The 14,290-nt window shown below is 53.6% G+C and overlaps 1 protein-coding gene across 1 annotated transcript in view; it reads left to right on the top strand.

Moving 5' to 3' along the window:
* The window catches only part of LOC136942710 (zinc finger SWIM domain-containing protein 8-like), a 64,988-nt gene that overhangs the window by 38,459 nt on the left and 12,239 nt on the right, over window positions 1-14,290 (top strand). The gene's annotated exons all lie outside the window — the stretch shown is intronic.

The following is a 14,290-nucleotide window of genomic DNA, read 5'->3' as shown; positions in this document are numbered from 1 at the left end:
CCCTGCCGCCCGGAGAGCAAAGTAATGAGATGCCAGTTGGAACCAAGACCCCTCGGCTTCGTGGGAAATGCGGTTCATTTCTCGATTTTCATTTCAATTTTTCTTTTTTTCTCTTTCCCCAGCGTTTGCTGTCTTTTCCAGCTAAAGTTCTTTTAGATTTTATTTAAAGCATCTCTTCATTCATACTTCTTTTGTACTTGCATATTTTATTTGCCCTTCTGATGATGTCCGCTCCATTCTTTGCAGAAATGAAAGATTTTGGTTCCACATATTTCGCCCACTGCCTCGCTGCCTCTCCTGCCTCCTCCTTTTTCTGTCTCTCACATTCCCTTTCTCTTGGGGCGCCCAGACGAAAATGAAAGGCTTAATTTGCAGGTGTGCTATCTTAATGAGGACATGAAAGCAGGGGAGTGGGTTAGCGATAGGGCCTCATTGTCAAGGCAGGCTGAGGCAGAAGGACACGCTAAAGCCTGGGCCCTTATCTGTCTCCCTGTCTTACTTTGTCTCTCTACCTCTCTCTCTCTCTCCCCCCCCCTAGTCTCTCCCTCCAACAGTCCTCGTCTCCCTCGCTGCGTCCCTGTATCTTTCTGCCTGGCTGGGCATTGTTTGCCGGGGGCTCTTGGTAGCTCGCGGCAGGCTGAGGCTGTGCTTTCCTCCAGTGTGGCGCGCTGCCTCACAGGCCTCGGCTGTTTGAACACGGAGGCCCGGCTCATAGAGCCTCCCCACTTCATAACTCTTCAAATACGGAAAGCTTTGAGAATTTTTACACAATGGTTTTAATTTGAGGACTTATCATCTCGCTCTTTCTCTCTCTGGTTTAGAATCCTGAACTGTCAGCCCCCCTCCTCTCTCTCTCTCTCTCCTTCCTGTCAGCATTCACGTTCAACCCGCAGTGTGTGCGCTCTCCTGTTGCTGCATGCCCACCCTTTGGATAACTTGTTTGTTTAAATAAGCCTGTGTGTGTGTGTGTATGTAAAAAAAAAAAAAGGTTTCTGTTTATGTGAGTGCATGTGCAAGATTGTGTGTTGCGCAATCTTTCCCCTCGCGTTCTCATGCGTAGTTAGCCGAGTTTGGGGCCCGAATGTGGAAGTTTAATTTCCTGTGGCAGATAGGGCTAGAACAATGGGAGGGGGGTGTGGGGGGTGGGAGGTCACAATCGGGCGAACTATAAAACAGGCAGACAGGGCTGAGCGTGGGCGATGGACGGAGAGAGAAGAAAAAGAGGTAGAAGTTGGGGCAGAATGGGATCTGACTTTCTTGTTTGCCAAAAGATTATAGAGGAGCCGATCTCTTTTACTGATTTACTGTGCAGTATTCTCTCCCCTCCCTCGCTCGCGCTCCTCTCTCTCTCTCCTCTCCCCTCCCCTGCATTCGCCCTTCCGCTCCTCTCCCTCCCCTGTCCCATTTGCCTTTCTTCCCGTTCCTACCCTCTTTTCTCCTCTCCCTCCCCTCAACTTTTTCCTCTCCCCTTCTCTCCATCGTGACGTTGGAAGTATGAACAACCAGTGTTTAAAACTCGACCTACAAAGAGGGGTGAGAGAGAAGAGACGAGCATTAGCGTTGCCTCCTTGGCATTTCTCTTGTTGTTTGTCTTGAGTGGTTTCATAATGCTCAAACTAATTGAGCACTTCCAACTCTCCCTGTGCACGACAACACAACAACAGTAAATGTTGTTGTGTTGTCGTGCGTGCCTACATTTTGTTTGCCTGCGTGTCAGTTACCATGTGTTTGTGTGTAGCTCAGCCTGACCATTTGTGTGTGTGTGTGTGTGTGTATGCACGCACTTGTCCGTGTCGGTTTTATTCTGTGCTCGTGTGGACAGGCAGGACACTATGAAAGCTGTTGTTCTGCGTCTGAGAGCCAGGGTCTTGTTCGAACTTCCTCCTCCGTGAAAGAGGCATAAATCCTTGAACCCTTGTTCCGTTTCCTCGGTTATCCCAGTGGAGCCCGGCCACAGCAGGACACACACATAGACACAGCGTCTAGCACTGCTGGACTTCACTAACTAACACTATCGGAGACTGCCTTGCCCTCCTTGACACCTCCACACCCCCGACCAAAGTCTCTCAGCAGACTTAACATTGTAACAGCTGACATTTTCTTCTCGTTTTGTGTGTGCCTCTCTCTCTCTTTCTCTCTGTCTTTCTCTCTCTCTCTTTCCCCCTCCCTCCTCCTAGCTGTTATCTCTCCCTCCGTCTCCCTCTGTCTCCCTCCCCTCTGTGTTCTTATTATCCAAACTTCAGCCTCTACGCATTTGACCTCCGACAGATTCCTTCATCTCGCGTCTCCCTCCTTCATTCTCCATCACACCCCCAGTGGCAATCGAAAGGCAATCTTTCTCTTGCTCTCCGTTTTCCCTTCATCTCTCGCTCTCTCTCTCTCGCTCTATGACTCAGAGCCTGTCCGTCAGCCACACCTAAACAAACTCGCTCTCTCCCAGACGACCCTGTGCCGTTGCTATAGCAATGGCTCATTTACGGAGCCGGGATCCATTCAGGTCGGGGGGGCGCGTGGATATAGCCGTCCTCACCTGGGGCTGCGCCGAGCCACTGCCTTCAGTAGCGGAGCACGGAGAAGGTGTTGTGTGTGTGTGTGTGTGTTTGTGCTGGAGAAGGATCAGAGCGAGAGAGATGCAGAGAGAACAAGCGTGGGCAGATGTATCGGAAAGTCAATAACCATAAGCACGGACCTGTCTTGTTTTTTATTTTCTTCCTCTAGTTCTCGCCCCCTTCCACTCGCCCCCACCTCTCTTTTACACCTCTCGGTCCCCGTCTCTCCATCTCAGATCTGAAATGTACCCGTGCATGTGAGTGGCCAACTAGGGAGGAGGCTTCCGAGGAGAATCGTGGGAGTTGCAGTTTCCTGAGTGCCGACCCCTCCCCCTCAAGGCCAGGGTAGTCACCTCCACACCACCCCAGGGTGAGGCTGTATTAATCCTGGTTACCCCTAATAGCATTATCACACTCGTATCTCCGGCGCGTCGTAAATCTGCCATCGCCCTGACAGGAAACGCCTGCTGGTGCAGTTCCCCCCCCCGCGTGTTATCATTCCAGCGCAACACTTAATAATGATTCTCTGCATCCCGTGGTGAACTCCGTGCATGCAGGTGTGTATCCGGTGACAGTTTCCATGGCGACCGATGGTCCCTTCCGAGCTGGTCTTGGCTGGGGGAGGATAGGGAGGGAGGGGGGGGGGGGGGGGGGGGGGGGGGGGGGGGGGGGGGGGGGGGGGGGGGGGTCAGTGTGGGGGTGACATGTTCATTTTGGAAGTGAGAGAATATTGGGTGGAGAGGAAGTAAAGAGAGAGAGAGAGCAGCTATAGAACAGGCGGTACCAGCTGCCTGGCAGGTTCTGTCCACTTGTTGGTTCGTGCCAGCTGTCTGTCTCTTGTATTTGACCTTAATACCATGGCACCAGCTAGTTAGTGCAAAGTCTCACCTTTCAAAATCAAATGAATTGTAAATGACTTTTCTTCTTTCTTTCTTATTCTCCATACAACCTCTGCACTCTGCTTGTGCAGCACATCGTGGCTCTCACACTGTACCATCAAACTCACACCCGAGCTCGTTCATTCTGCCACCTCTGACCCAAACCCAAGTCTCTCTCTGTTGTCACTAAACCATCCCAGTCATACGGTCCAGCCCTCCCAATTCCTCATTTGTTCATGAGGGTGGGGTCTCACATGCCCCCCCCCCCCAGCCCTCCTTCCCATCTTCCACAAACCCTGGTTTCAAATACCACAAAATGTTTATTTACACATCCAGAGCCTTAAGCCACACCAATGCATAATGTTGCGTATTTGTTATTACTATAAAATCGTCATAGCTCTGGGTCTTTTTCTTATGCACCAAGGCTCCAAAATGATTAATCTTTCCATAGCTTGGGCCTCCCCCCATTATCCCCCCACAACACCACACCGCTTGGTGTCTTAAACAGAACCATGCAGTACACACAAACACTCACTTTGCTTCAAATTGTTTGTGTGAAATGAGTTTGTAGCTGGAAGGTTGTTTTTCTGTCTCTTGAAAATGTTTCAGTAGTCCCATTGCATAGCCACAACAAACACACACACACATATTTTAGAACTCGGCTTGAAGCCAGACAGGAGGTAGGGGGCCTGGGAGGCTGGTCAGGGCTGGGACTGCCCGCTGAGTGCCATTCAGCTCCTCACACACAGACCCCACAGTCTGGGGCGGGAGCGGGAGCCAAAATCCAGCCTAGTCACCCTCTCTTTATGTACACACACACACACACACACACACTCCATCTCCCCACCTCAGACCTCCCCCTTCTCTGTTCCACGCTGAAAGCACGTCCAAATGAAAATCGCTTTAGCATACGCTCTCGTCTCTTTGGAAAGGGCACACAGGCAGAGTAGCGCAGGGAAGGGAAGCAGCGCTGGAAGCTGCTCCCCCCCCCCTCCCCGCGCTCCGTATGTGACGGTCCTGTCCACGCTGTCGGGCCTGAGATTGCCGGCCGGGCGGGCGGGGTGGGGCTTGAGGAGGGAACGCTGAGAGGAAACGGGGCCACGTAAAGTGAACGACCGCCCCCCTACCTCATTGCTAGGAATAAAGAAAGAAAAAAAACGGTTGTTTATTTACTGCCGCCTCATCGTCCGGCATTAGCTGTGTCAATAGCGGGCGAAATATGAGCGACGTGAGCGTTCGTGTGTGTGTGTGTGCGTTGTCCGCACGCGGCGTGTCTACATTCGCCGAATTTATAATGGGTTTCCGTCGATTGGGCCTGACCTTTTCACATCAGGGTCTTTCCACCGGAGCTCGGCATTAATGATGTTTATGCCGCCATTAGCATGAAGATGTGAGCTGGCTCGCTTCTGAGACGTCGCCTCGCGGAACCCCCCCGTCCTCTACCTGCCGACGCTCAGTGAGGGCAAGGTCACGGAATACCCGCCGTCTCTCTGTCCCCCCCCCCCCCCCCCCCCTGTCTCTCCTTGTCTCTCTCCGACGGTTCGCAGCGCGCCGAGCTAACGCACAACGACGTTGATACTGATTAGCCTAAGTGCTATTCAAACCACCGTTAGTGCGCGTATCGACATTTTCATGGTGTAATTCCCTGGCGAAAAGCCTGTCGCGTATCGTGACCTTTTTTTGCCGGTCGCTCCGTGTCGGTATCGTCAAGGCGGAGCCCTGCATCGTTTTAACGAGGAAGTCTAGGCCTCCTATTATGCAATGCACTTGCTACTCTCCCATAAGAAACGAAGGGAAAGTCAAATAATTCCTATCAAGGAGATTCCTTAAGTGGGATTTACCAATAGGGGACTTTTCCACCAGCCGTCATCAAAGCCGCCTTAGCGCTAGTGACCACTGTGCTCGGTGGGATTAGCCAGGCGCCTGAGCCTCTGTTCTGCTGACGTCCTCAGCAACACTGTGGTGGAGGAGGACTGTCAGTCTATCAGAGTTCTAGTGAAGCTCTAAAGCTCCATCCCCCTGTGGTCCTGTTATTGGACCGCTCGGATTCACCCTCAGGTGGACATCCTGCCCCTCTGGTGGACATCCTGCCCCTCAGGTGGACATCCTGCCCCTCAGGTGGACATCCTGCCCCTCGGGTGGACATCCTGCCCCTCTGGTGGACATCCTGCCCCTCGGGTGGACATCCTGCCCCTCTGGTGGACATCCTGCCCCTCGGGTGGACATCCTGCCCCTCGGGTGGACATCCTGCCCCTCGGGTGGACATCCTGCCCCTCGGGTGGACATCCTGCCCCTCTGGTGGACATCCTGCCCCTCTGGTGGACATCCTGCCCCTCGGGTGGACATCCTGCCCCTCCGGTGGACATCCTGCCCCTCTGGTGGACATCCTGCCCCTCTGGTGGACATCCTGCCCCTCGGGTGGACATCCTGCCCCGAGACTGGGCGTGTTTCCCCCCTACCTGCTACATGTGTGTGTGTGTGTCTGGTTTAGACTGTGTGTGTGTGTCTGGTTTAGACTGTGTGTGTGTGTGTCTGCCGTATGGCTCCAGCGAGAGACAGACGACAGGATTAGCCTCTCCCCCATGGCAGACGGGTGGCATGGGATTGTACCGTCACACCTTTAATTGGAGGATCTGTAAGGGGTGGGGCTTTAAAGCCATGGAGATGGTATTAGAGGGTAAACAATACCAACAGCCCACCCCCGCTATCACCAACACCCCCAAACCTCTCACACACACAGTTGATCTCCGTTCCATGTGCGGATACGTGAACAGCATCGAGATGACCTCACCCCAGTGCGCTTTATTAGGGCTGTGTGTGTTCGTTCTGGAGGAGGCCTGTGTGTGTGTGTGTGTGTGTGTGTGTGTGTGAGTGAGTTTGGATGGTGCTTCTGGATGAGAACGTGTGTGTTTCAGCACCAGGACAAATAACTCACTCCCAGGACAGCTAGCACGCTACTAGGGGTAATGTGTAATACGTATGCAAAGCCGTGTACCGGTTTATTATTAATCTTTCATGGCGCCTGGGCCAGCCAGCCAGGCAGCAAAGGCAGGCAGGCCACATATAGATGGGCCAGTGCATTATTTATTTGCTCTCCACAGCTTGCAGACAGACCTCCTTCCATCGGAGGGGCCAACATGCACTTGACGTGATGCATATATGTAGGAGCTGCCGTTCTCGCCGGGGCAGACCTGGCTTCCATGGGCCCCTTTAGAGACTCCACTAATAGTTAGGCCCGCCCACCACACCCACACTTGACCCCTTCCCCAAGTGGTGCTGTATATCCTACTGAGACACACCCCCTCACCCCACCCACACCTCACACTCCAGTGGACCATCTAGGAGGAGGGTTCGGCGCAATGGCTCCCCTAACCTAGCATCTGTTTCCCCAGCATATCAATGAAATCACCTGGGGAGGGAGGGAGGGAGGAGAGGAGAGGAGAGGAGGTACAGAGCGAGAATAGGACAGAGAGAGGGGCGGGGATGAGTAAGGCTTTATCCCAGCATGGGCACCACCACTACCTCCACACACAGTACCCATCCCTCACTCCTCCTCTCCTGATTACACAGAATCCTTTTTACCTGCCAGAGGCTAGAAAACACCCATTCCCATGTTTCTTTGTGCGTAAATAATGATTGTCGTCGTCCCCCCGTCTTTCTGATTGAAATGCAGAGGAGGACGTCTCCTATTAATGCAGACACGAACAGCAGGAGCATTGTTTTGCGAGGCTGTGAGCTGGAGCCTTAATGAGTCTCTCTCTCTCCCCCTCCTCCCCTCCTGTCTCTGCAGGTCCTCGTCTCCACGGATACGCTGCCGTTTCTGCTCGTCCTGAGGTAAGGTGCTCTTCAAAGCAGCCGCACGCTCAGGCTTGCGCTCGCTCGCTCCCCACAGGTGGACGCGTTTCATTGTAATAAGGAGCGTGTGGCCTTCGGGGCCTGCCGTTTGCTGGTGGGTGCATGTTTGTGATTGCCTCGCTGCGCGCTCCCGCTCACATGCGGTATGCCGTTGCAGCTCTGATAGGATCTGTTAAGTCTGTGAATATATGTCCTCAACGGATTGTGGGATTAAAGCAACTACTGAGACAAATACTGATTTGACTTGAAAAGCGGATTTTGAAATGGGAGCCGTCACACAATCTCTCACACACATCCGCACATTGCAAACAGCTCCAGTCTCCTGTGCAGCTGTGATAGCAAATCAAAGGCTTCTGGATCCTAGTGAAGGTGCGCGTGTGTGTGTGGTGTAGGCGGATCACACGAGGAAACTCAAAGGACCCCATTCTGATAGCCAGAGGTAAATGGTGTCAAACTGTCCTGTAACCCCAGCTAAGATGAATCAGGACCTGGGTCTCTCTGGGTGTACTGCTGGAAGACGTCCTTGTAGCACCGGCAGTAGGACTCGTCTGTCCAGTCTCCCTGACGATCCAGGAGGCTCCTCCTGAGACAGCCCCCAGCCAGGTGTCTCCACGGAGACGAACACGACAGCAGAAAAGAGAAAAAAAGGGGTCAACGAACGTCCCCCCCTTGCGCTCAGTTCCGTTTGTGTGACAGCCAAAGGTCCGGGTCCCCTTCGCTCCCCGGAAGACGGTTACCTCAGGTATCCGCCCTCACCGTCTCGCTCCACTCTTCCTCGTTTGTTTGCGTTCCTTCCGTTTGTTCTGTTTGTCGCCCCCCCCCCCCCCCTCCCCTCCTCTCTCTGTCTCCATGTCTCTCACACGCCTGTGTTTCGTGCCTATCTATCCATCTCCCTACGAGTATGTTTCTGGACTTTTTTGTATTTATATATTTAATTAACTCCTCCCCACCGCCTCCCTCCCTCCCCTCCGCTGTGGCGCTATAAAGTGCTTCTATAATTCATTGTTAGTTTGGGCGAGGCGTGTTCGCCCGGCGCCTCCATAACCCCCGCCCCAGCGCCCGCAGTGATGCCTCTGTGAGAGACTCCCCGATGAAAAATAAATGACATCTCTGAGACGACAGGGAAGGGGAGGAGGGTCGTGTGTGTGTGTGGGAGGGAGGGGGGGTGGGTGGGTTACAACAGGAGCGCCGATGATTAATTCTATTTATTGTGGTAAACTGCGAGCGCGGCCAGCGCGTGCTGCTGAGGATTCTGAGTGCGTGGGCCGGCGAGCGCACTTGTGTTCGTTAGTAGGATTTTCCGTTGTTTTGCCCCTCCCTCCGGTCAGCCTCGCGCTTGATCCAATCTGCTGATCCCCTCGTATGGATCGTGATGCTGAGAAAGAAGCCTGGACACGAGTGGAGGGAGGGGCGGGGCGGGGGGGGGGGTGCATGAGGGATGCACAGGAACCCCATAGACGGAGTTTGGAGGGCCCGGGGAATGGTTTTCTGTCATACGAGCCAGTATCCATCGAATGTATTTTGATAGCCATGCTCAATCAATGATGGCCTCCAGCTTTCTGTTTGTTCTTCACCACTCTACGCCCTGCTCTCTCTCTCTCTCTCTCTCTCTCTCTCTCTCTCTCTCTCTCTCTCTCTCTCTCTCTCTCTCTCTACCCCCCCACCCACCCACCCTCTTCCCAGTTATACTATCCCAGAGCGTGATCCAGCCTCCATACTAATGAGACATACTAACACTGACATGCACACGCAGTCTCTCACTCACACAAACACACACAGACACACACACAGCCACACACACACTCACCCACGAAGGAGCACACATACTCTCACCTACTTGCCTTAACTATAAAAAACCTGGCAGCCTTGAAGAGTACACATAGTGTTCCCTGTGATTTGTCTCCTACATTGTTGTGTAGCACAATGCCTGACACAAACAGATTGTCAGGGGACTTCAATCCCACACATCCCTCCCCTACTACCGTACACACTCTCTCACTCCGACCATACCTCCATCCCTTCCACTCCCGTTTCCTCTCGCTTGTGCTCTCCCTATTGTGTGTGTGTGTGTGTGTGAATATGGGGGCGGGGGGCCCGATGATCAGGTAGGTAGTCTGGTTGCTAGCCGGGGGGGGGGGACATGGGCGGGGTCATGTCCATCTGTCCCAAGCCTCTCATTAGCTAACGAGGGTGGCCCCTCCCCTGGGCCACCCTTACAACACACAGGGGAGGGGCCAGCACTTCCCATTGATCACTATTGATCTGATCGCACACACTCACACACACTCACCCTCACACACACACACCCTTACTGTTTTCAGACGTCCGCCCGCACCCCACTTCATCTCCCTAAACCACTTCTCAGAATCTATTCATAGATTCCAGGAGTAGTGGGGGGGTGAAGGGGGGGGGGGGGTTTGGCTCAACTGCTGGACAGATGGGCTACCTGATGATATGTCTGAGGCCGTGGAGGGGAGGAGAGGGAGGGGGAGGGGGAGGACTGTGTCCCCCCTCTGGTAAGGACAGTGCCTGTAATTGGATGGAGATTTGAACGCCCGATGATCAGGGCTGAGAGAGGAACGTCTCTCCCCCGCTGCATGTGTCGGCCATGACTTAATCATAAGAACACAGCACTCTGGTGTCATCTCTACTCAAGTGCACCAGTGTCCCAAGAGCAACCCACGGCTAGCTTCCTAGATGCTATAAATGAGCTCTGTTTAACTTATTCAAAAGGCCCACCCCGACACACACTGTGTATTCTACACATGCCACCCCCCCGCCCGAAACATACACACACACTTCTTTCCCTCTCGCTCTCTCTTTCTCTCACCCCGCCCTCATCTCACTCTCCTTCTCTGCCTCTCCTGTTACCATCTCTCCTCCTCCTCCACCTCCCTCCTTCCCCTCCTACTCCTCCACCTCCCTCCTTCCCCTCCACCTCCCTCCCTCCCTCCTTCCCCTCCACCTCCACTCTCTCTGTGTGTAGCTTTGGCTGATGAAGTGTGATTTTTAAGGAGCCTTGTTGGGTGTCGTCCAAATGAAACTACTTCCCTCACCAGGTTTTTATTTTTTATTTTTTTTTCACCCTCCCTCTCCCTGTCTCGCCATGTAAAACAGTTTGAACAGTTCTGGATCCAGACTCTGCCCTGTAAAACAGTTTGAACAGTTCTGGATCCAGACTCTGCCCTGTAAAACAGTTTGAACAGTTCTGGATCCAGACTCTGCCCTGTAAAACAGTTTGAACAGTTCTGGATCCAGACTCGTCCCTGTAAAACAGTTTGAACAGTTCTGGATCCAGACTCTCCTCCCGAGCGGGCACCGGTTGGAATGAATCTGCGCCGCACTCCCCGATTGATTAATTGGCCCGGGTTAAATGGGCGGTGTCGTCCGGCCTAATGGCTTTTCTGTATGCCGTCCAAACAGAGAGAGGGAAGGAGAAACAGAGGGGTAAGAGAGAGAGAGAGAGAGAGAGAGAGAGAGAGAGAGAGGAGCATGCCAAACTGGCTTCCAGCGAGAGTCTCTCAGACCCTCATTGCGTGGAGCTCCCCTCCACAAACGCACAAAATCACCCCCCCCCCCCCCCCCCCCAAGGGATCATGGGCTTTATGCAGATGTGATGTCAGCTTGCCATTGGGCAGGTTGGGGTTTCAACGGTGCCTGGGAGACTTCAGACTCCAGTGCTGTTTGACGTTAGCTTGTGTTGGACTGATATGTGCACACACACCCAATCCTTGGAGTCCAAGGCCAGCTGGAGCAGCCATTATGTCACGTGTGTGTGTGTGAGAGAGAGAGAGAGAGAGAGAGAGAGAGAGAGAGAGAGAGAGAGAGAGAGAGGAATGGAAACGGTTTCAGAGCAAACAGGTGCGCTCTTTGTGAATAAGTGCATGTGTGCGTTCACGAATGGTCATTGGCGGAGGTGTAATTATTTCTGGGCAGACTGTAAGGATGTATGTCACCGTACCTCCCTGCAGGGTCCTAACCCTATGGATGTCGTCCCTCCCTTTTCACGCCCTCCCGCTCTCTCGCTGTCACTCGTTCTCTCTCTCTCTCCTTTCTCTCCCTCCTTTGATACTTTGTGGCTCCACCCAATCTGACCCATCTCATAATGAGCAGGTGACCCAGCCTGCTCCGGTTTTGTCTCATTACCCACGCCACTAATGAAGCCTTGCAGGTGTGTGTGTGGGGGAGGGAGGGGTTGGTGGAGGTTACCCCGCTCTGCTGTCCACTGCGTGCGTGTGATTGGCCAGGGCAGCATGATGTAGCACAGCTCTCCCGGCCTGCTAGCAGCCCAGACAGCCCCAGCAGGGTGTGATGGATGGGTTCCCAGCAGCCAGCGAGGGGCGGGGTGGGGTGGGGGGGGAGGGAGTGAAGGGGGAGGGACCCTCACTGTGTCTTTAGATCACTTTGACCAGCCAAGGCCAACAGGCTGTACGAGCAGGTACACAGTCACACTCTCTTTCTCTCTCTCTCCTGTCCTCCTCGTTCTGTCACTCTCTCACACTTACCGATTCCCAGATGCCCCCCGTCCATTAGCACCTACATATTCACTGCATATGCACACACGTACACACGCACACTCACCCTCCCGGCCTCCCCTGTCATTGTGTGTGCGGGAAAGTCGGTTTTAATTGGTTTGCTTGGGAATTAAGGCACAACAAAGGCAGGAGAGGAGGAAGAGAGTGAGAAGAGGAGGGTGTGGGGGGGGTGAGGGTGAGGGGAGCGTTGAGTCACCCCCCTCAGGGCTAGCTGGCGCACATGAGTGAAGATGCCCTTGTCTGGGACTTTGGGTTGGGGCTTTTCCCTCACAGGGACAGACTAGCACTCACTGGCTCCTTAGGCTCTCCTCCTCTCTCTCTCTCTCTCTCTTCCCCCCTTTCTCTGCCAGTCTCTCTCTCTCCCTCGCTCCCCTCTTTCTCCTCTACTTCCTCTCTGACAATTGTGTGGCCGCTGGCCGCAGGTGGACATTTATCAACGTCACCCAGAGCCTGGCTTTTTCCTTCAGCTGTCAGCAGTCTCCCTCCCTCCCTCTCTCTCTCACACACACACACACACACACACACACAAACACTTGCGCGCATGCTCACACGGCTCAATGTCTCCCTTTCACTCTGACTTTGTGTCAGACAGACATGGAGAATTAGGTTTTTGACGGACATATCTGTTAATATGCGTTAACTCGGGTGGACGTGTGTGTTGCTTATATGTGCTTGAGTGATCACCGTGGCTGAGTTGAACAGACCTGCGCTCCATCAGCCCAAAGCCTTGCATCTGCATCCACAATCTAGATGTCGGCCTTACATACACGTACACACACACACACACACGGGGGAGGGGAAGGGAGGGGGGGAGGGGGGGGGCTGAGGCTTTCAAAGTGGTGTTGATCACAAGCTGCTGAAAAGCTGATTTGGCCGGTTGCCAGTTGAGATCAGCGTGTTCACCCTGTATGAGCGCCGGGCTGGGGGGACAAACAAACAGCAAACACACCCTAGATATCCACTTCATCACTCCACAGGCATCCTTCTCCACCTCTCCTACCTCTCAACTCTACAACTCCACACACCCTGATTAAACGGAGAGGGAGAGAGGGAGAGAAAACAGGAAGTGTACAAGTTGTTAAAAAATATTTTCCCTCTGGGGATACGCGATACATCTTTTTGTTGTTTCTGGTTTGTTTACTTGTATTAAGTGGCCATAAAAAGCTCGTTCTTGTGGGACGACTATTTTCAGTTCAGTCGTAGATTCTGCCCGCCGTTTCCCCGTCGCTATGGCTCCCGTTGTGTCCCTCACCTGCTCCCCCCCCCTCCTCCATTTCCTCTCCTTCTCATGAACTCGTGTTTTGGTATTTTTGTTGTTGCAAAAGGCGGACGTCTGACTAAACGGGATATAGAGAGAGAAGAGAGAAGTTGGGGGGCGGGGGGCATGAGGGTCGGTTGTGGGTTTTCTTAAGATGGAGGATTAGGGTAGGAAGGAAGGAAGGCGTGAATAGGAGGACTAGGAGGTGTGGAAGTAGGGAGCATAGTGGAGCCCAGGGCCGGGAGAGGGAGGTTCAGCGTCTGTAACGAGCTAGGCCCCCTAGGGCTAATTGTCTGCTGGATTGCATCGGATCCGTTTCCCCACCATGAAGAACGCGGGAGTAATGAAGCGACGGGACGAGAGGGAGGAGAGGAAGCAGGAGAGGATGAAAAGGTAATGGAGTAGAGAGTGAGAGAGAGAGTGAGAGAGAGAGTGAGAGAGAGAGTGAGAGAGAGAGCGAGAGAGAGAGCGAGAGAGAGAGCGAGAGAGAGAGCGAGAGAGAGAGCGAGAGAGAGAGCGAGAGAGAGAGCGAGAGAGAGAGCGAGAGAGAGAGAGAGCGAGAGAGAGAGACGAACATAAAATCACGGTTCCTACCGGAAAGAAAGAAGGAAGGAAAGAAAAAAGGCAAAGAGCAGGCGAGAGCTAAAACGGTCCTCAGGCTCAGTGTCTGGCGTCTCTGGTCCATCCCAGCGCACCGGGCAGCTCACCAGGGACCTGCCCCTGTCAGAGAGAGGGGGCGATAGACTGACGCTGGGAGGGAGGGAGGAGCATAACTGGTGGATGGGAGAGAGAGGGAGGAGGGAGAGGAGAGTGGAACGAGATGGAACGTTCTACAGAGCGGAATAGGGGGCGAGGAAAGGGATTGAAGGGAGAGGGCATGGGGCTAAGGTGGAAGTCAGGTGTTGGCCGAGAGAAAAAGGGAGAAGGGAGAGTTGAGGGGAAGGAGGAAGAGGAAGGAGGGACGGAGGAAGTTTGTGTGTGGAGGACCTTGAAGAGCTCATTCGTCCTGACAGGCTCCCACACGCTCCTCTAGCTTTTTATAGACTCACACACACACTTACACACACACACACACACACACACGTACGCCCAACACACTTATTAACCGCCAGAACACATCCACAAACATGTTCTCTCTCTCCAAAGACATCAACTCGGTTACAAGACAAGGACAAGCCAGTACATAACTCTGAGAGACAGGCGTGTTGGCGCTTG

Source organism: Osmerus mordax, chromosome 5 (genome assembly GCF_038355195.1).
Source record: "Osmerus mordax isolate fOsmMor3 chromosome 5, fOsmMor3.pri, whole genome shotgun sequence".
NCBI classification, from domain to species: domain Eukaryota; kingdom Metazoa; phylum Chordata; class Actinopteri; order Osmeriformes; family Osmeridae; genus Osmerus; species Osmerus mordax.
Note: the sequence above shows the minus strand (reverse complement) of the source record. Positions and strands in the feature narration are given on the sequence as shown.